The sequence below is a fragment of the Macrosteles quadrilineatus genome, unplaced genomic scaffold (genome assembly GCF_028750875.1).
Source record: "Macrosteles quadrilineatus isolate MER2022 unplaced genomic scaffold, UCM_ALF_1.0 Scaffold_2__2_contigs__length_208266976, whole genome shotgun sequence".
In the NCBI taxonomy this organism is placed as follows: Eukaryota; Metazoa; Arthropoda; class Insecta; order Hemiptera; family Cicadellidae; genus Macrosteles; species Macrosteles quadrilineatus.
This window is the reverse complement of record NW_026542595.1, coordinates 183,401,885-183,423,842: the sequence shown is the minus strand read 5'-3', so window position 1 is coordinate 183,423,842 and position 21,958 is coordinate 183,401,885. Positions and strand designations below refer to the sequence as shown.

General features: G+C 33.5%; 1 long non-coding RNA gene across 1 annotated transcript; it reads left to right on the top strand.

Moving 5' to 3' along the window:
• Positions 1-9,137: 9,137 nt before the first annotated feature.
• LOC128985445 (uncharacterized) lies at positions 9,138-21,028 on the top strand. The gene is made up of 2 exons (XR_008490024.1): positions 9,138-9,325; positions 20,920-21,028. It is a non-coding gene; the product is annotated as an uncharacterized LOC128985445 (long non-coding RNA).
• The last annotated feature ends 930 nt before the right edge of the window (positions 21,029-21,958 follow it).

Genomic DNA, 21,958 nt, shown 5'->3' with positions numbered 1-21,958 from the left:
TACTGTACCCTAAACAAACGCATATCAAACATAAAATAATATAATCGGGCCAAGTATAGATCCTTGTGGGGTTCCTTGATAGGTTTCTGGTTTCTCGAAATTTAGATCTGTATTTGATTTCACAATTTTTTTTAGTGTATTCTAGTTCTACAAGTTGTTGTCGGTCTGTCATGTAATTTTTGAGCCAGATTAAAGCATTATGGGTGATATTAAGTTCTTGAAGTTGCTCTACTAGTATTTCTCTATTCAAGCTATCAAAAGCTTTTTCTATGTCTAGAAAAATACTTGTTGCTTGGAGTTTTTTTTCCCAAATTGATGTTATTTCTTCGCATAAATTTGCAAGAGCTGTATTTGTTGATCTACCATGTCTAAAACCGTGCTGGGATTGAGTAAACTTTCCTTTGTCCTCCAGGTACGCGATGAGCTGATTATGTATTGCCTTTTCTATATACTTAGAGAGCGTGGGTTAGATATTGGCCGGTAATTTGAGATGCATGTTTTCTCACCCTTCTTAAATTTGGGATAGACTAGGGCAATTTTTGCTGATTTGGGGACTCTAGATTGTTCTATAGATGTATTGATGATATGTAAGAGTGGCGTGATTATTTCCCTTTTACAGTGTTTGATCATTTTATTTGATATTTGATCTAGTCCAGAAGAGTTTTTAGGCTGTAGATTGTCAAATATGTGTATTATTTTGGTGGTTGATGTCAAAAAGGACCAGGACAAGTACCATCCTTAGTAATGTATGATCTAAATACAAATAATTGTCCAAGTTAACCTAATCATAAACAATATTATCCTTCTCCTTCACATGGGATATTACTCTATTACCCTTTTTTTAACTTTAACGACCTTTAAAATAAAATATAAGTGAACGTTTTTATTTATTTATTGTTGATTGGTAAAGTACATGGAATCGTGTAAATATTTTATTAATAATCAGACCTCTTACTTTTATAGTGGGAACATTCTTTAACTTTTATTATAATTTTTCCTTCAAGGGTTTATATATGAAACTAGATTTATCCAACAAAAAACTAAACTTAAATTAAATCGTTTAACCTAAAATCTCCAAATTTACATCCTCGTATGTAAAAAAATTGCAATTAAATTTCAAAACTACGCACGTTTATATAAATTGCTTCATTTTTGTCAAATATAAATAAAAATTCTTATCAGGCGCAATTGAGGGAGTTTAGAGCTTCAAATTTGTGTGGAGAAACATCTTGGACGCCCGGTATTTTTCGGAATTACATTATTATATCAGTAAGACCGTGATCAATTCAATGAGACTGTTGTAAGCCGCGCTTGGCTGGGGTTGGTCGACTTTGGACCAATGGGATGCAAGGGATGAGTCACGTGATAGTATATAGAGCAGGCGCCGCGACGCCGGAAGCTCACTTGGGCGCGAAGCGTCGGTTTGTCAGGATCGCCTATGTCACTTTTTGCTTTTTAAAAATTACGTAAAAATGCCTAGCTGCTGTAAAATAAAATATTATGATACCCAAAATCCTACAATTCAAATAATATTGTCATTACTTTATTAGGAACAAATATGATTTAGGAATTATAAACAGGTTTGCCTACAGTACTTAGTTTTAATATTATAAAATATAAACTTGTATTGAGCATTCAAGACGATACTGTATAAGAAGAAAGCAAAATGTCCTTATAACAAGAGTAGAAAATAATTGCTTGATACATTTTAATGATGTAATGATTATAAATTAGTTTGTTTATAAAAGTTTAAATTGTTGTTTTTGTATTTTTGCACAAACAATTCCAAACACTCTCAATGTTTCTGATCGTTGGACTTTTGATACTTGTACCACTTAAAAAGGTAAATGAGAATGAGAATGAGAATGAGAATTTTATTTGGTCCTTTAAACATGCAGTTACATGCAATCAGACAAGTCATTTATAATAATCATCTGGCAACAATCAGTTAGGCTAACAGTCCCAGTTAGTAAATTGGGTTGACTAAAGATGTAGTCTGTTGTAAAGATAACCTATCCATTTCATCCAACCATCACTTTTGTACGATTCATTTTCAAGCTAGTTTGTGTACGTCTAGTTGCACACCAACCATAAATGAAGTAGTGTTGTCTAAATATATTTTAGAGCGCTAATAAAACACACGTCCATAAATTTACAACATTGTAACGTACTGCAAAAATTGAGAAAAACCTTTCCATTGATGCTTGGATTATCAATACATTTTTGAAGGCGTGACAAATCTCAACTCCAGAAGTGAAATTGATTACCACACGTTATAATAGATAATCACGTTTACAAATATAACATTTCTGCATAATGTAATTAAAGGTTGAGTTGCAGAAATGTTAATCCTCTTGTGAGAAAATACGGTTTGAAAAAAAAACAACACTAATCAAAATAAGTACCTATGATAAAAAATATGTCGACTTACTGTACAAATATTTTGATTTACAAAAGTGCAATCAATAATAAAACATACAATAAGTTTGTTCTTAAAATGTAGTGTTGCTCCTTTATGTTTAAGCTGTGTTTTTTTAACTAGCCATTTGTGCGTTTCTAAAAATTTCCCCTAACTTATTTCGGGTCGTTTACGAGTTACACCGCAGTGTTCTTTGTATTGGTCAGCGGGGGTCAGTTTCCTGCAAACACCCCAGACACAATACCTACCGTTAATGTATGTATATGTACATTATATGTGACAGTGGCTATGATAATATGGAAATGTCTTCCGGTATAACTTCCGGCCTACGCACGGCACGAGCACGCACACAGACACATACAAGGACACGAGAGGGTGCGATATGTACTGTAGTATGGCTACTGATAAACTTGTGTGTATAAAGTGCAGAGGGAAATTTCTACAAAGTTGTTTGAATTCACTCACATAATAACTAACGTCAACCTTTTCCAATAAACCATTGCTCAGGACGTGTTTCACAGAATATTGATTTTTTTGTCACGTTCGAAATAGAATTTAATGACAAAGGTTGTGTAGGTAGCAATGTTCTAATTTTAACATATATTGATAATCATTGCTTTCAATTCGTTTATTTATTTATTTTCCAATGGCATAGCTACTTTACAAAAAGAAAAGATCATTAAATATATATTTCTCAAAACTAGTAGTTAACAATAATAAATATCTAACAATGATAAATAATAATAGGATTGATAATAAATCTAAACAATGAATACGAGTGAATTATATTAATGGCAAAATAGAAAATGGAATTATTCCAAATCTAACAACTATCCCTGGTATTTTTTTTACTACATAAAACTGTCGGATTTGACGTTTTAGTACTTTGAATATATTTCTTTACTTCTTACCTCAATATTTTGGCTTAATTTTTAAATTAGCATTCTCTTAATCAAACTCTTGCATTTTTTACTACTAATCTAAAGTGAGAACAGACATTAATATATTATTAGTGTTTTATGTGAAAAATTAGTTTTTATCGTATTTTAAACCTCGACACCGAAAACTGCTTAAGCTTGAAACTTAGTATAAACCCCCATATATTTCGTAGCATTTGCTGTCCCTGCGATCTTTTGCTCTTATTATAGTTGAATATAGACATATTGAGTTGAAATAAAAAGCATAAAACAACATAGCCTAAGAATAAAATCCTATGTAAATAGGTTGGACATAGAACGATATAAAACATTAAAGTTAGTAATATTTTGTGAATCATTATTCTTCGGAGTAGTTTAAGGTGAAAAATACCTCAGTCTTATCCCTTGAGGTTTTTTCTTGAATCATTTGTTTGCTTTCATGTCAAAGTCTTCCAGTAAGTTGATCTACATTCAAAACACGTATTACCACAATTATAACAAGTTTATATTCTAGTCCCTCTTCTTGTGAGACAGTAGTCAAACAAGAGCCAAATGTGATTTTCGTGCGTCTCGGACCAACGGAACCTTTCCCGCCAAAGTCACGACCTTCCCTCCAGAACCGCGCAGCTGGACGTGCGCTGTCCACGTACTCAGAGTAAGATTTAGTGGAACGTCAAGGGTTAGCTGGGGAGAAAGTACTGAGTACGATAAAAACTGTACTTAATGTACCGTTTGTTCAACGTGACATGGGTGTGCGCTTTCTTTAATAGGTACTAGATCGTCCAGTGGTCGAAAACTTGACCAAAAATATGGATTGTGAAAACTTATCTATTTTCACTCTACGCTGTAAATAAAACATGTGATTGGAACTTCTTTAATTTGGTTTAATTTTCGTTTTTATTTCATCACAAATATATTCACGTGTAGTACGGTACTGTAAATACGGTTTATGTAGTACGGTAAAGAGGCATTTCCCACCTCCATCGACTGCACCAGAAAGTAGCCACCTTTAGTACTTTAGCCACATACTAATTTCATAAAACCCCTATCTTAGTTGTAGAGTAGATTGAGCTATTGAAATCTTTAAAAAGATTATGATGATTTGTTTGAGTAAATTCATGCACATTTTAACTTAAATTTAATGAAGAAATATTAGTGTGTGATGCATGAGATGATTGGATAGCTTAATTTCACAAGATCAGTGATATCGCTTTAGCAAAATCAAATCATCAGGGATATGATACATCCTACATTTGTTCTTCCAACAGTCCTCATATTACACGGGAATTAAAAGGCATTAAGTTGGAAATCGTTTCATTTTTTCACCAAATGTGACCCCGTACAATTGATATATAGGATACTTTTATTGACTGTAGGAAGATTGGTTATAAAGTATTTATTTACCATACAATAACCTTTTGGAATCAGCCTACACTAAAATTTAGGTACTACAAGTTGTATCTTCTATGTATAATGTATTAATATTCAAACATGTTTTTTTTAAACTTTTTTTTCTCAGCTCGTATAATCACAGGGAAAATCTTTGCATACTGTTAGAAAGATATTTTCCAGTAGATGTGCAGAATCCCTTTATAAATTGAAATAGGCTCAAAAATAAAAACACAAAATTAATTTAAAATTAAAAAAAGTTACATGGACCTCAATGGGAACCTTAACATAGAATTAATGGTTTGCCATGCTGGTAACGAAATAACATCGAAACATAAACAACAAATAAAAACAAATGAAAGGAATTCCAATTACATACTGTGTTTTATTTATAGCGTGGGGGGGGGGAAATAGAGAAGTCTGAATTTTGGTCGAGTTTTCGACCACTGGACTGCCTCAAGTTTAAATAAATAGTCATCCTTTCTCACCTAAAACGTAATATATTATCACTTTACCAAGATTTGATTCGATCTTCAAAATCTTAAGGATTAAAATTCCTCTATATTTATTGTACAGCATAAACAATAAAATGACAAACTCAACATGACATAAATATAAACATAATATTAAAATCACTGGCCCCAGTATGCTCCCCTGTGGTACTCCACCCTCGTAGTGTATTGTACGATTCGGTTGACTCACCGAATGCAGATTCTCTCTTATTGCTGATCCTGTCTGTTTGCGTATCCTCCCTCCGCCGTTCCAATAACACGCTGTTACCACCGAGCCCGAATACAGGGGTTCAAATTTGGGTCCGTGGGTGAAAATTGGTCATGAATGAAATTGACACTCAGGAAAATCGGTAGGATTGGCTGCCGCAACGCTTTAATTCTGTTATTTGAAGTTTAAGGGAACATTTTTTCTGTATTATGAAACATTTTAGATTTCAAAGGAGAAAACCGTAAAAATTTAAATTTAAAATTCAAAACTATGACGTAATAGTAGTTTACGCAACGATTGCGTAAAGATAGTGTTAACGACACGAGTAGAAAATTTAAGGTATGAGCCTTGGCGAGTGCCTTAAAAACTTCTACGAGTGTCGTTAACACTATTTACGCGAGTTGCGTACACTACTTTACCTACTACGGCGTTTTAATTACTAAAAATCACTACTCATAGCTTCTAAGAGAGGTTATGTTTTTGTTTATAACCTCTAATTGCCACTGACATTGATGCAATGAAACATAGTATCAAATACTAATTGCACCAATCAACAATTAAATTGGCCTGAACAGCTGATCAGTTGAATCTTGAGCTTGATCAGCTCTCTCAATCCTTGAACCACATTGGTCCGTTACCCGTGTTGTTATGAGTAAAACTATGCTGTTATGAATGTAAACAATGCTGTTATGAGATACTTTTCAATTCTAAGAACTGTACTGAAACGGCTACTTTAAAAAACGGTCGTAGGTAAACGAATTTATTGAATTCTTCATTGGAAATATATACTGAAACTTATTTTTTTCGCATTCCTAACAATGCAAGCATTTTTTAAGGTCGGTAGTACTAATTAGTTAAATATTCTACGATATAGTTTTTTTTAGCTATAGAAGCTTTATAAGTATATTTAACACTATCTAAAGCCTTCAACTATATAGCTTTACACGGTTATTCTAATTCAACTTAATACGTACAACGAAGGACAAAGGAAGGTAATGAACAAAAACTGTAATCCCTTCATAAAATGAGTTTAAGGAATTTATGTTTTTTTTAAGTGCGTCTTAGTTGAAAATTTTTACTGATATGTGTCAAAGGTTGGTAAATATTTTAACTCTTAAGCTATTTCATTAAAAAGGGAAATGTTTGTTCGTGTTCCGTTTAGTACTTGATGTATGTAAATTAATGAGATCTAAAAACAATTTGCCACTGAAGAAACACTACTAAAAATAACTGTGTACCTAGTTTTAATGGCTGCACGTAATTTTTACAAACTACTGCCAAAATTTCTTTCCAGAAAAAGGCATAATTTCTATAGTAAAATATATTTAGAATATTTAATTCGTCTAACGATGAAATAAATAGATAGGTCTAATGATTAAACGAATCTTCTAGTAACATACTAAAACTCACTTGTAATAGGTGCAGCATTGATGTATACCGTGTATTCCCTAGACAGTATACACAGACTATACAGTATATGAAGAGTTACCCTGTAGTTATCAGTATTGATTCGCCAGACCTGTTATGATCTGCATATTCATGTCACTGATGTAGTGGTAGTGGGTCTTTGAAGTCACTGATTCGTGTAACCTCAACCTGGCTGGTGAACGCTTTAAATCTTATAGGAGAAACTTGTACAATCCACGGTATCTTGAGGTGGAACGAGTTAAAACGATAAAGGAGTTTTCGTGTTTTATCACGAGTGATTAGGATTCTCATTTACTTGTATTGTTTGCTGTTAATGCATTCAATATTGCTATGAAACTATTAGTAAAAACACCGGGGTTAAGACGGTTTGGTAACGAAATATTCCATATTGAAGGCACTGATTACTTAGACAACGAATCGTTATACCATATTATACCAAACTGTAAAAAAGTATGCCTACTTAATTTACAAAACAAAACACTCAACGTACCCTGAGCTTTCCTATACTGCAGCTTGCAGATAGGAAAAAATAGAACTTCGGAAGCCGAGTTTTTTATGGTCAGTCTTGACCTATTTGATTAGCAGCCTTCTTGCAATATTTTTCATACTAATTTTGTACCGTACTCATTTTAAACTATACTTTAAGAAATGTTCATCAATGCAACCTTTTTACTGTTTTAAGGCAAATTAATCAAGAAACAGTTATCATCTTTTGAACAGAGACACTTTAAAAGCCCGAGGGTTTTTAGGTTGGGAAAAAACATAAACCTTAAAGATAACTAATAAAGAAGATTGTTCCCAAGATACACTGAGTAAGATTACTTTTTTCCAATTGCAAGGAATACATTACCTTTCACTATGTACTTTTTGATAATTACTTAGAATAATCTGTTTATAAACAATGCATCATTTAAATACTTTCCTATCACAACATGACCATCTAGTGTTCTCCCGTCTTGTGTCTGTTCTAACAAGATGGATCTCGACCAGACAAGACGAACCCTTGTCGGTCCAAATTGCTGAAGAGTTCATTACCAGGGTTGGGGCTACATTCTTTGTATTTGCATAAGCCCAGCACTGCTTCATCTCTATATATTATGCATAAACCGCTCCGCTAAGGTGCTTTGCTTTTCTATCTACAATGGAGAGGCTGTCTTGTTCCCATAGTATTATCCTGTCCTTCCCTTCTGAATGTGGGATTGTACAGGGTGTTGTGCTAAATCTTACCTTGTAGGTATTATCCTTCACAGTATTAATCTAAAGTAGTTAATTACATTTTGAAGATATTGAATATTGTGAAATGGATCTCGTTCACGAAAAACCCGAGGAAATGTAAGCCATTGATAACCTGGTACTAAAAACATGATTATTTTGTTTCAGATAGGCAGTGAACATTTTCTCAAGCTGAAAAATGCAATAACAATGTTGTAAAACATGTAAGTTGAACGGTTATAATGTGTAATTAAGTATAACCTAGCATAATTTGAAGTACTGATTAATACTGAGTTTTTTTATAACCATTGGTTAATTTAGTGTGTTAGTAAAACAGTCGTTTAAGTTTTTTAAAGTCACATTTTACACTTAAAAATATAAAATATTATTTCATTCTTTGAACAACTTTACAAAACGGTTTAACAATTTGTAAGTTGTTCACTAGTTTTAAGAAGGTACTTAAAGATTCCTAAAAAATACACCTTCAACCCAGGTTCCCCCCAGTTAGTATGGCTCTATTCACGTTTCTGTATCAACCCAGGGCTGTGATCCGCAGCTCTCGTATTAAGGTGGATATTTAGAAATGAAATAAAGCTGGTCAACCTAAGCGTGTCTAAACCAAAGATAATTTACGAAGATACTATATAACAAAGCAGGGGTGAATCTGTATTAGTGACATAAAAAATTCCTAAACTTAACAACCGTGAACTAAAAAATGATATTGTGTTTACCCCCCAAACAAATTTACTGCTATGTTTCTTCTTTTGAAATCTGCATTGTAAAATACACTGGAACCCCCAAAAAATCAGTACCACACTGGAAAATATCACACACAAATTAAACGACGGATTTAAATATTCCTAATCCGCCACAACTAATGTTTACTTATAAGATCACATACGTATGTGCTACGAATGACGATTCTCAGCTTACCCGTAATCGCTCGAGCGCCTCGCCTCAGCGCATTTGAAAAGCAAATCTGTTTTTTCAAGATCCAATTTGCATGTGTGTCATCACCACAAGTGTCCCATTTGCCTCCCCCCTCCCCCACACATTGTCATCAGCTGATTCCCAGGTGATCATTACTGTGATGGGGTTATTGTTAGGTTTTGTCTTCTTTGTAGTGGTGTTTGTCACTTTGATTGCCACGTATTTGTCACTTCCCGCGATTGTGGTGCGCTTCTACCTATCGTCAGCTGACTCGTGGCATCCTAACCCGTTAGAGGTTAGGGTTGGGCAGGTTAGTGATAGGTTATGTTAGGTTAACAAGTCAATAAACTTAAAAGAATATTAGGGATAGGTTAATAGTTGAACAAGTTAATTATTACTACTGTAGTAACATAAGGACTTAGATTAGTTAAAGCAGGACTTGAGTACAAAAATATTCCAACCAAAAATACTGAACTACATTTGTATGGTTGGTCGAGTGGCTATATTGCTGGCTTAAAATCTATATGTTGCTAGTGCAATTTGCGAGATAAATCCGGATCCAGATGCCAGTTGTTAATGGTCAATCAATAAGATGCTAATTTACACAATTGATAGTACCAAGACAAGAATTTGGCCCGTTCACTTACATAAAATTTAAAAACGCTACTGGCGTAAACACACACAAACTCTTTGGGGGTTTGAGCTAGTTAAGTTACGTTACTTGTCGTAAATAATATAACACTAAGGATTGGTTGAAATTAGAATACAAACAGTAAGAAACTCTAACAACTAAAGGGATGGAAAAGAAATCCATGAAATATTGGAATTTAATTTTACTTTCAAAATAGAATGGGTGTTTGATTAAGTTTTTAAGTAATGCCACGGCTTAGAGACCACTCCTTTTACAGCGAAGCTTTTAAAAGACTGTGAGTTAAATTTTACTGAAAATTCATATCTAATTTTAAATTCCGCTATCAAATATTGTACTTTATTTTTTCATTGTTTACTCCATCCGAAATGTTTTAAGATGAATTATTTCATCCCGTAAATCATGAACACTTCCATATATTCATGGAGCATTCTACCTTCCCAGGGTAACGAGCCGTGAGTAAGTTTGGTAATGGCGACCTAACCGACTTTACGGACTGTTTCCCGCCCGGCGCCGTGGAGCGGATAGTAAAAATGAAATTACCCCAAGCTGCAAATGAAATTCGCGGGTGGCCGCAACCGTAGGACTATAGCACTTAGAGGGGTGGGGGGGGGGGTACAGTTCGTAGCCAACGGAGCGATACACACACGAACACACCATAGCACCGGTGACTGCTCCAGCACAAAGACCACAGAAACGCTCTGGTGGCCGCATGCCGCAAAATGGCGGCCAATAAAAAGTGTCAGTGTTTCAAAACGATGGCGACAACTAAGGATAAACCAATTAAACAGTTTTTGCCGCGACGAGTCTCCTGTTTACAGGGACAATGTGAATGGCGACGCTTTGGTTTTTGCTCTCAATTACGTCTGTTCGGAATTTAGAAATTGTGTGGGGGAATTAATGACTTTATCAGTTGGGGGTTTTCGATCTGGATTTTCTGCTATGCTAGTTCGTCTTAGGGTTGGATTACTTTAATAAATCTACATATTTTTACTGAATTGAACCACTGTATAAAGTATTTTAAGATAATTCTCAAATATCATTACGATAATTCTAGAAATAATCGATTGTGCAATAGTAATTGATGAGTTGACTCTAATCAATGCTAGTACGCAACGAGACACTCAGCCTCAATAGGGAAAACGTTAACGAATCCAATCTACAATATATTTCGTCTATTTTATATACTTACGTAGGTAAATAATCACGACATAAAAGAAGCTCGCTAATGCATTCACTTATTTATTTATTTCCAACGGCAAAACAATTATACATAACAATTCAACAAACTTAAACAAAATGTTAAAAAAAGTCAAATTAAAAAGTTTATACTTGCGCTTCAAGTAGAGAACAGTTTATATTTGCTTTTGTAACCCCTTTTAATTACTATTACTTTCACATTAACCCTTATATGCCTCTGTTTCACTCGAACTTAAATTTTTCTTCAAAATAAACTGTTTCTAGGCTAGACATACGACAGCAGTAAAATAAAAAAAACCCTTTATTTTTACAAAGAAATGTCTGCATAATAGTTCAACGAGATCACCCTATCTGATTATGTGGGGGGTAGAAAAAATCAGAAGTTTGGTGAAATAAAATTCAGTAGTTCGGGAAAAACACGTGTGCAAATTTGGAAAGCGTTTAGGAATACGATGTTTCGTTGGTTTATAATATTGAAAAGTTTTCCACATGTTTAGGCTAAGGAAAACTATAGTTCTCGTTATCGTCTGTTCTTGGTATTGAAATTAAAACTATTCGAACTAATACTCAATTCTACCTCAAAATCTAAATCATTGACGCTCCACATCCCAGCTCCGATAAAAAAAATATGTGAAATTTCTTCTGCATAAATGACCAATGTAGAATATGTCACGAGCATATTCTACGAAATTTTTACACGAACAAAGTAGTTTTAGGAATCCGTAGTATTCCAACAACAGCAACTCAACTTTCTAGCCATTCCGTTAAAGATTATCTCAGCATACTTGATGAATTGTGTGGAAACGAGAAATATTTTCAACATCAAACAAAACTCCATATTGCGTGTGGTATTGCTGACAGCCGTGTTGTAGTCGGGTGGCGACCGAGTCTTATCACCAAGGTCATCTGTTATCAGGCGTTCAAGGTCAAAGGTCGCGACCATTGTTGCTAAGCGGCAAGGCTAGTCATTGTGGCGGTTTTGGAATACAATAGAGGTTAGATCTTGAGTGTCGCAGCGCTATTACATGTTATCTGTACAAACATAGATCAGTGTTAGCTGTTAGATAACATCTGAACATAGTTTAGTGTATGTAATAGTCAAAACAGTTCAAAGTTTTGTATTTTTAGTTCATATATTTACGAGGAAAATTGATTCTATCGTATTTGTCCTGATATGGACTAAGTCCGGAAGCAATGTGTATTTTCACAATGTTGCGAACCAGCCAGATCTTCTGTGTTCCTTATAGCAGAAAATCTAAAATGAAAATAAAAATCTAAAATAATCTGTTAGTATTTGTTTACCGACTTGGTGGTTCTTTTACAATCTCAGGTTATTTGCGGCTTGGGTCTAGGAAGACATTTTGTTTAGCTGCGTCGGAAGTATTTACGTATATTAATGGCATTCTCACTTTTATTTACTATATTTAATTTGTTATTCAAGTATATATTTAATAACTCCTTTAAATATACCCTCTTTGAAACATTTGAAGATATGTTCCATCCAAAAATAATACTTAATAATTTTGACCACATAAAAGCTGTGTTTTATTTAAGTGCACTCATGTGTAGCCTTAATCAGTAATTCAAAATTCACGCAGCTAAGAGTAGGCCTATAGTTTGGTACCATAAAACAACATTCGTTTCCAAATAAATATCACCTTATAAGTTTTTTAATTGCTAAAATATATTCAAGGCGTTAAATGCAAAATGGATACAGTACCACTATTGCCTCTATATATTTGAAGGCGTTGTTTCTTAATACCCGTAAAGACTACTGTATTTCCTTTTTGGACGTTGTATATTTTTATAATTTTACATTCTAATTATCTTATTTGCCAGTGTAGTTCTATATCTTGCTTTGAAATTTCATAAGCCCGATAACAATTTTCATTTCCAATAGTTTACTTCATGAGTGCTTTCATCAATAATTTTTCGCCCATAAACCGTTTCCCAAAACTTTCTTCACTAGGGTTTGGAATATATTTAGCAAACAGACATTGTTTTCATTTAACGACTCTTAAAGAGACATTAGGAAAATAATTCAAACAAATTTGGCAATGGCTTAGTTAATAAGGAAAAGATAATTAAATTGCAGTAAAAGCTAAAATTAAAATTAGCTTTTATACGGATTAAGCCAGATAAATCTGTATTTTTGTGTATTTTTTAAAATATCCGGATTATTTTATGATAGAAAAATACATTTTAGTTTGAAGATTTTATTTAGCTGAACACAACTGCGAAAACCCGACTCCAATAGCATGTTTCATTCTGAAGTTATGATTTTTTAAAGTCTAAATTAAATCAATGACATTCCATAGTAGAGATAAATTTAAATACTCAATGACTATTTCGCGAATGAATGGCGCTCGGCGATAAGGGACCTTTAAACCGATAAGATAACGGAGCACCTCATTCATTCATTCATTCATACTTTATCTCTTAAAATGTTAAAAATCTACCTTAATTATTGTTGATATTTTATCAATTAATTGCAATGCTGCCATTTTTGACTCCGTTGTCCGTTTGAGGTCGGGTTTGCGGCATTGTTTTTTTACTAATAAATACCTTTATTTTTATGTGTGCATATTGATCTAGGCTAACCTTGAAGATACTCTTATGACACCTAGCGGCCGTCCCCCTGATGAGGTAGCGTATAATAATAATTTATATATATAATATAATAATAATATTATTATATTACTATTCGTTGTCCTTACAGCCTTAGTTACTATTTCAAGCTCATTAGATTCTTAATCATTATTAATGGTTTTCTGAAAACAGTGAGGAAGTAAAAAATATATTTTACTTGAATACACTAAAAAAATATTTTACTTTACGCTGTCATACAGGTGCTTGAATGCCGTTGAGTATAGAAACTATTTTAAATGTTTTTACAACTGACTCAGCTATGGCACCAGCAGCAATATAGCAAACACAATACCCCCACCGCAGCAAACCATCATACTCAGCGAATTCCTATTTAATTAAATGTATTTATTCTCTATTTAAATAAAATTAGGTTTAATTGGTACTTAGGGTTTCTGCCACAGGAATCTTCAAGTATTTTTTATTGGTGTCAACCGCTTAGTATGAAATCAATGTATTTGCCAAATTTGATCAAAATTTGTCAATAAACAAGCAAAATACAACAGTTCATTTATTCTTTATGGACATCAAAAACTTCTGGTTTTACTCAAAATCGAACTGGTAACCTTCTGATCCACTATATATACTCAGCTGACCAGCTAGTTTCGAATCAATGATGTTTTGATTTTATGATCAAGAATCTTTTACTTGAACTCTTCCCAAGTCTTCTACTTTTCACAATAGTGTTCTAACACGGCCGCAACAATCGACCATTAATTGCACCAAAACGTTTTTAGCTAACGAAATGAAAACTGACGTCTTACAGCCACAACTGTGAAGTACAACAATTATTAATCAGACAGCAGAACGCTTTGCCCGGTGTAAAAGCCACCATCCGCCATATCAGCTGATCTTCTTATTAATATCACTAATTAAAGAACAACCAGCTGTCTTACAGGTGGGCTGTAATTGTTCCTGAGTGTGTGTGTGTGATAGTGTGTGAGTGTGCGTAGGCTCGCCCGCTGTATACCGTGAACGTAAGTCCCGATACGTAGCCCATACTGTCGTAAGATACTGTACAAGATTTGTGAAAAAATAATCGAATAAAGATATTACGTATTTGGTAAGTTAAAAAAAATACACATAGAATAATATGTATATATTTTTAAACAAGTATATACAAAAGTGTGATTATGCTCTAATAACTACCATAGATTGGACGTATTCCCTTTACAGATTTATCGCCCTTATGGTATGTTTTCAATTGTTTTCTATGCAATGTGTTTGTTTACCTTTTCGAAAAATTTCAATAGCTTCAAAATAGTTGTGACAAATGGAAATTATTTACTTTTAAACTTTTACTTTATCTAGTACTTTAGTGAAGGAAACCCACTAAATGTATGATTCACTCAGAAATAAGGTTCATTCTTAGACGATGACAAAACTTTACCAACTCGAAAACCTAAAAAAATACTTCACTTTTTTACTCATAGCGAAAATGTAATTATTACAGATGACTTTAAAATGACCTAGAAAAAGACCTTGTGATTTAATTGTTTTTAATGTTGTGTTTAATACCTTAACTAATTGAAAGATTGTTCCAAAGATTATTTTTTATCATTTCAAAATATGTCTGAGGAATGACTCTTGAGTTATTGTGGCACTTCACAAATCGAAAAATTGATCTTGTTATTATCACTGAACTCCGTTCATTATTTAAACAAAATTAGCACACAATTAAATGAAGAAATATACTTAAGAATAGTGGAAATAATTACAAATGAAAATTTGTAATTTAGCACCAGCAACTAGTTTTGTTACCAAAGTACAAATAAATCGTCCTTTTGGTTGTACCACGGATATCAGAACAGAAACGGCATGGATCATAAACACAAACATATCATCGTCTAACCTAACCTAACCTTAACATTATTGGTTTGGGAATTTTTGAATAATAATAATACAAAAATGTAAATAAATAATACAACAAATAATAATACAAATATGTTTACTATCTGGCCATAACCGTAATTTGTTAATGTTAATAATTCATGCCGTTTCTGTCGTAATATTCATAGTTGTACCATTGATTTTGTTCTACTAGAAGGTTTGTCTAAGGACGGCGGAACTTGGATCCAGAAACTAGCTACCGAACTCAATCCAATTATTTTGCCCATTCTTATATTCATAGAAAGTCCAGATACTATAATATAATACAACTACAACAAATTATTTTGAAAATAACCATCATAAAAATAACGTCAGCGATAGGTAAATATAAAACGCTGCACAGTTTTACTCGGATATTTCCTCCTTTTGTTTCCAAAGTCACAAAAAAAGAAACGGGATAGTGAAGGCCGTGGAAACTTTTCAGCGGAAACGTCACTCCATGTGATGACGTAGCAGGTTCAGACAGGAGAATGTTATCAGTTTATCAGTGACGTGTATAGAGATACTGAACAATCTTCCTGCTAGAGCTAGCAGACTTGTAGGTAGCATTGTAATTATGAACAAGAAACTGATAAGTGGTAGATATAGCTGTGAAAGCACTCTATCACTTTGGTGGGACAGCGAAGAACGTTTTGCAGACGTTTTGTGGAGGTGGATTATGTGAAGTGTGTAGAATAGAGTGTGATCACATGCGTCTTTTTGTTACCAAGATCAGCTGTAGAATGCAGTTAAATCATCTGGGAAACGTTACTGACTTCGATCAGCTGATTCTTAACCTAATGATTAAGGACGGGTCTAGTTTTCAACAATCATAGCTAATTTTTTGGAACCACAACGAAGACTTTTTATAGTTAGTCCAGCTCGACCAACACTATCGACTCCGCTACATAACTATTTTTTGTGTGGAAGATGAATACCCCTTTGTTTAGAAGTTACAGTAGGATTGAACAATTTTAATAAGTCCTTCTATTCACCGTATGCATAAATCCCTTAACCAGTATTCACCTAAATTATTCTCAAACTAGAAAAAAGATAAATGTTGATTTCTAATACCATACAGTGAATGGATACATGCAAGCAGTTGTTATCCTATCATAATATCATAACCACAGGATTTCTACTTCTACAAAATTAGGAAACGTCATCCTTAACCAAAACAGCCCTGACGGTGAAATAATCTTGCAGAAATAATCATGGTGTGGATGTCGGTGTGTTTATACAGTTTGAGGTTTCGCAGCCCTTTGCCCTCAAACTCCCCTTCGAAATCTTAGGTTGCTTTGACCCGGCCGCTTTGAGTACTGCAGCTTGTTAATTCTAATTAGCAAGTCGATGAAAATGCATGAGTTTTGAGTCGGGTAGCTTTGGCGCGGATTTCTCCCTTAATTGCCTCGGCTTGGATGTTTATATCAGACTCTATACTCCCCATTGACAAGTTGCTTGATTCCTCTCAAGCTATTAATCAAGACTGAGTCAAAGGGTTGGTTAATCTTGTAGCTTTTAAAATCTGGGATATTTTAAATAGCTGTAAATATTGAATATTTAATTTTGAACGATTATTGAATAACACTGAAGCCACCTGAAACATTATTTTGTCCTGAACTGTTTTGTACAAAATACTAAATTTGTTAAAAAATATTTTATGATAGTAGGATATTTTAATAACACATTTCCATTTGAGTATATGACTGCTTAAACAACACAAAAGTTTAAATCTTGACAACTTGTATAATAATGTACCGAGCATAACCAAGAGAGAGAGCATAGCTAGCTACACAAATCTTTAAAAGCCTATTTTTACTTAAAGTTAAAATAGTTTAATGAACAACTCTCAGAGTATATTATTTTTATGTAGGTGTAACTGCGACAGTGTTGTGACACAAATGATACCGTTACAAGTCAGGAGCCAAGTTTTTATTGTAAAGAACCTGTTAAGCCCGCAACAATACTATATAAATTGCAATAAGCTATCTTTTCGGTGCTGCATGGTTAAAAAGTTGGTTGAGCTTTATATTCGAGAGGAATCTAAACCAGTAATGTCTGTTCGTGGCTAAATTCAACTGCTATAGGCCTACCTTTATTTTATTTTTAATACTAAAACCGGCTTCAACCTCAATATTGGAATAGTATGTCTTGTTTAAGTCAAATCTATAATCTGAAATCATAAAAATGCATACAAGTTTTTTTCTTCTGATCTTTCTTAAAGCAAGATTACATTGCCCGTAAACTGAGTATCACGAACAGATCCGTATCCTTTGTAGGACTTAGGTGATCACTATAATGTAATTGCTTGAATTGCTTGATCAGTCCCAGGTTCTACTTGCTAGAGATTGTAAAATATTCTGGCGGTTTTAGACAATCAGCCATAGGCGAACGCTGGACAGCCAGTCCCATCCGGACCATTTAGTACTGGAACTGATTGTCCAGCTTCGGCAAAACAGGCAAGCCAATTTTACACTGGACTAAACGTCAGTCTATCATCTATAGAATATCTTTAAATACTGGAATTTAATCCCTTTTACTCCTATTCCTTGCAACATTGTATCGCCTGTAACCTGAGCAGCAGTAGCAGGTGCTAGAGACCGGTTACAAGCGCCGCTGGTGGAACTGTGACTGGAACGATCAGTTATCAGTCCTGTCATACCACGGTCAATCAGCCCAGCTGTACATAATCATCAGCTATCAGCCGTCCCTCTAATTACTGCTTATCACTAATCTTGGTCCCATTTTTAATTACTACCTCAGTAAACGTTCCGGTTCCGCGGTTAACTCTGTAACTGTTTTTGTGTCGTGGAACGGTTTGGAGATCGGTTCAAAATACTGTAAATTTATTTGTGTTGTTTAAATGATTATTTAAAAAAAATTTTTGTGAGTGTAAGATTTATATTTGGGTCTCCGATTGGGCCTCACGGTCAAACCACATCATTATTGTAGCATCTTTTATGTATTCGTCTTCTCTTTTAAAATTTTAGAACTGTAAGCATCTGTGTTGTTGAAGGTGTATTTTATATTGCATCCATATAATATGACCATCACGTTCAATACTAATAAAGGGAGTGTTAAATTATTTTTTATTGGAATCGTAGATATATATAGACTATTTATAGTAACAAATACAGTTACCGATATCAGTTAGATCGACAGGAAACATCTATTTAAATATTAAGGCAACCTTAAACTATAAATAGGCACAGTATTTGTTGGTATTGGACAAGCTTTTGAAAGATTCTCTACTTCTTTCGAGAGTTACCCAGTGTATTTGTTTATGCTTAAAAACCGCCAAGACATGACATTTTTACAACATTTACTATGTCAATACTAGAGTATTAAAACGTGAGATCAAACCTCTAGTGACTTTTAAACTAGATTTAATAATTTTGAGAAATCAGGCTTAACACAACCATCTACATTCTAACAGATAATTAGACTTGCAATAGTTTTAATTGAAATACAGCTTTATGTAATGGTCATCTAAATTTGGCCACGAACAGGACATTTTAGAAGTCGACTACATAAATTTGTTTAAAAACAAAAAAATTACAAAGTCCAACAGTATAAATTGGATATAAACATTGCATTTTAAAATTCAACTATATAAGTTTTGCTACAAACAAGGCACATAATGAGCACCTTATTTGCATCTAAAATTATGAGGTCAAAGTGAAACAAAAACATTGAAAGGTTTCTAGCCAACAATGAGTAAACATAATCATAAAATGGGAAACTAAGAAGTAATCCTTAACCTAAACATTCTTCAGTGAAATTCATATAAAACTAAAAGCTTTCTTCATCTGAAAATATAAAAGAAGAAATTCATTACTTCAAAAGAGATCACCACTACAAACTTTTTTCAATGCAAGAAGATAATTGAAGAACATATTCGATAATCACTAATAAACATGTTACCATACAAAGTGCCAACTCAACTGCTAATTCGTAAATTATTTCCCAGCTGCATGTTAAACAAGTTAACCACGAAACAGGTGATTCAGGTTCCGTTTTTGCCGGGCCTAATATAGAAATCCCGAAACCGCGACTGTAACATATAATCCGGTGCAAAAAGCGACACAGCTGCCCCAAGGTGTTACGTTTTGGGACGCTCACCTGCAAGTAATTGATTTTGGGCGAAGGATGCGGGTGGGTTTTGACCGGGCAGATGGGCATTCCCGCATAGATAACTGTTTCATAGGTGCTGTCAACAATAGTGCTTGCAGTTGTAGGGGTATGTTGTAGACACCTGTCAACTGAGGCGGTTTTATGGTCTAAGTAGTGTTCACACATTAGAGCGAATTAGGTATGAGACTGAATTTCGGTTTATCTGGTTTTAGACTTTGGAGAGTAGTGGCTATTCAAATTTCATTTTAAACTTGTATTAAATTTAAAACTGAATTGACCCATTTGAATTAAATCACCGAAAAGAATATGTCGATGTCAGTTACTAATCTGTCGAATGAACCGATTTCTTATTCAAAACAAACTATGATTACAACTTAGCGTTAACCATAGCATATTTTATGTTATTAATCTAAGATTCGAATTTAAGAGATAATATAGAATGGTAGAGCACTGTGAGCTGCTCATTCCACCATGTCTCTTATATGAATGAAAAATTAGGACAAATAGCATGTCTACCCTTGTATCAAAATATTATGCTTTAAGATAACAGGTCTATATGAAATGGATGTAGCCAATAATTGTGTGAGACAAACACACAGAATGAGACTCAGCCAAAAATGCGCTTTTTTCCTCTACCTGTTGATAATAATGGTTTTCATAGTCTAAACATGCTTATACAACAACATGCTTGATCAAGAGATTTACCTTCAAGTTTGGATTCGTCACGAAATGGGTGTAAAAACATTAATCAGTAATTGTCTGTCTCGGGCTCACCTCAGTTCATTTTTATTCTAGAACTACTATATAGAACCGTTGATTGGTCTACGTACCTTGGCAACAATTAATGCTCACCATGGTTTTTCTTGGGAACACCTCCAAACAAAATTATTTCTGAAATAATATGTCTTCATATTTTTGCCCAATGGACACGCCGTCAAATTATTAGCTGCGCCATATAGATGCAAACAAATTAATTAACAAGTTATAAAAGATTCAAGACTAAAGAGGGGACCAATATTATTTTTATGATGTAACCATCGTGTTAAAAACCCATGGTAACTAGCAAGTTGTCTTTATTATTGTTGAGGTTTAGGTACTAAAACTAACCATCGTAATTCTAAATTCTAATGGGAAAATTGCGACCAAAATATATAGAAAAACTTAATACGTCATTAGAGTTTGGTGTTTTCACTTGTAGAACGAACGCCTTTTCCGAACACTTCCCGTACTTCCATAAGTGTTAGGCCAACTTGACAACTAAATAGCAAGACTATGATTAGAGTGCAAGATTTACCTTTGTATATGTGAACTGATATTTCTGTGAATTCGTTTTTTTTATTCTTAGAAGTGACACATGCCAATCTATTTTACTTTATTTGCAGCAGTCTCACAATTTTTTTTTTTAGTTGCAGATTCCTAGAGAAGCCAAGTGGGGTGTGAGAGACGCAAGCCGCTAGACGACCCAAGTTTAAACAGTTTATATGGCTTCACATAAATAAAATTATATATTTTAAATGTGTATTTTATTCCTTCGACACCCTACATAGAAAAATGTTCATGAAATAACCTCATGTTTTATTTTGGACAAGCCTAAGCTATTAATTAATCCTTACATTAGAGAATATAAGGAATAATGTTTCCATTATTCATTACATTAAAATGAAAATGAACATTTACAAATAAATGAGTACTAATGGTTTGAATCAGTTCAAAAGCTTGTTCAGTGATCATTATTAGATGCATTATTAGGTGTTTCAATGTTTTCCACGACCTATTTGGTATAATCATTGTTAAATATCGTGTACTTTATTATGGTTTAAGTTTACAGTGAAGAAGAGTGCTGCTGACTTGAGGTGTTTTTGGGCATTTATATTACTCAAGCACCTTAAAAGAATAAAATCTAAAAAAGCCTTATAAGGCTTTAGAATCTGTATAAGATTTGTTGGCTCCACATTTAAATAAATAAAATATCTGTTTAGTTGTGGTTGTGGTTGTTACAACCTACCAAAAAAATCTAAAAAATTATAGGATAACAGTCTTTAGAAAAACACAAAAATTATTTTATCAAAGTCAACACTAATTAGAAATAATTATCAGTAATATTAGTCTTGACGGATTTCCATGATTCTTATTCTGAAGGATTGAAATTTCGAGAATCCTTAGAAAAACCAAACCCTTTACATTTTAATATATTCGTTATTTTTTAATTTTTTTTGTGGCTACTTACTATTGTCAAAACAAACCTAAAAATACAATACAGTTCTACTGTCTCCGGGAATAAAAAAATAATTGAACAAAATGTAACACTAAAGTCATTCCAAAATTGAACATGCAAAACTAAAATTATATAAAACCTAATAAATTTCAAAATTTAAATTTATTGACAGAAACTGCCAACATAAACTGCCAACATGAACTGACCGCAATGAAACATTCTCCCCCACC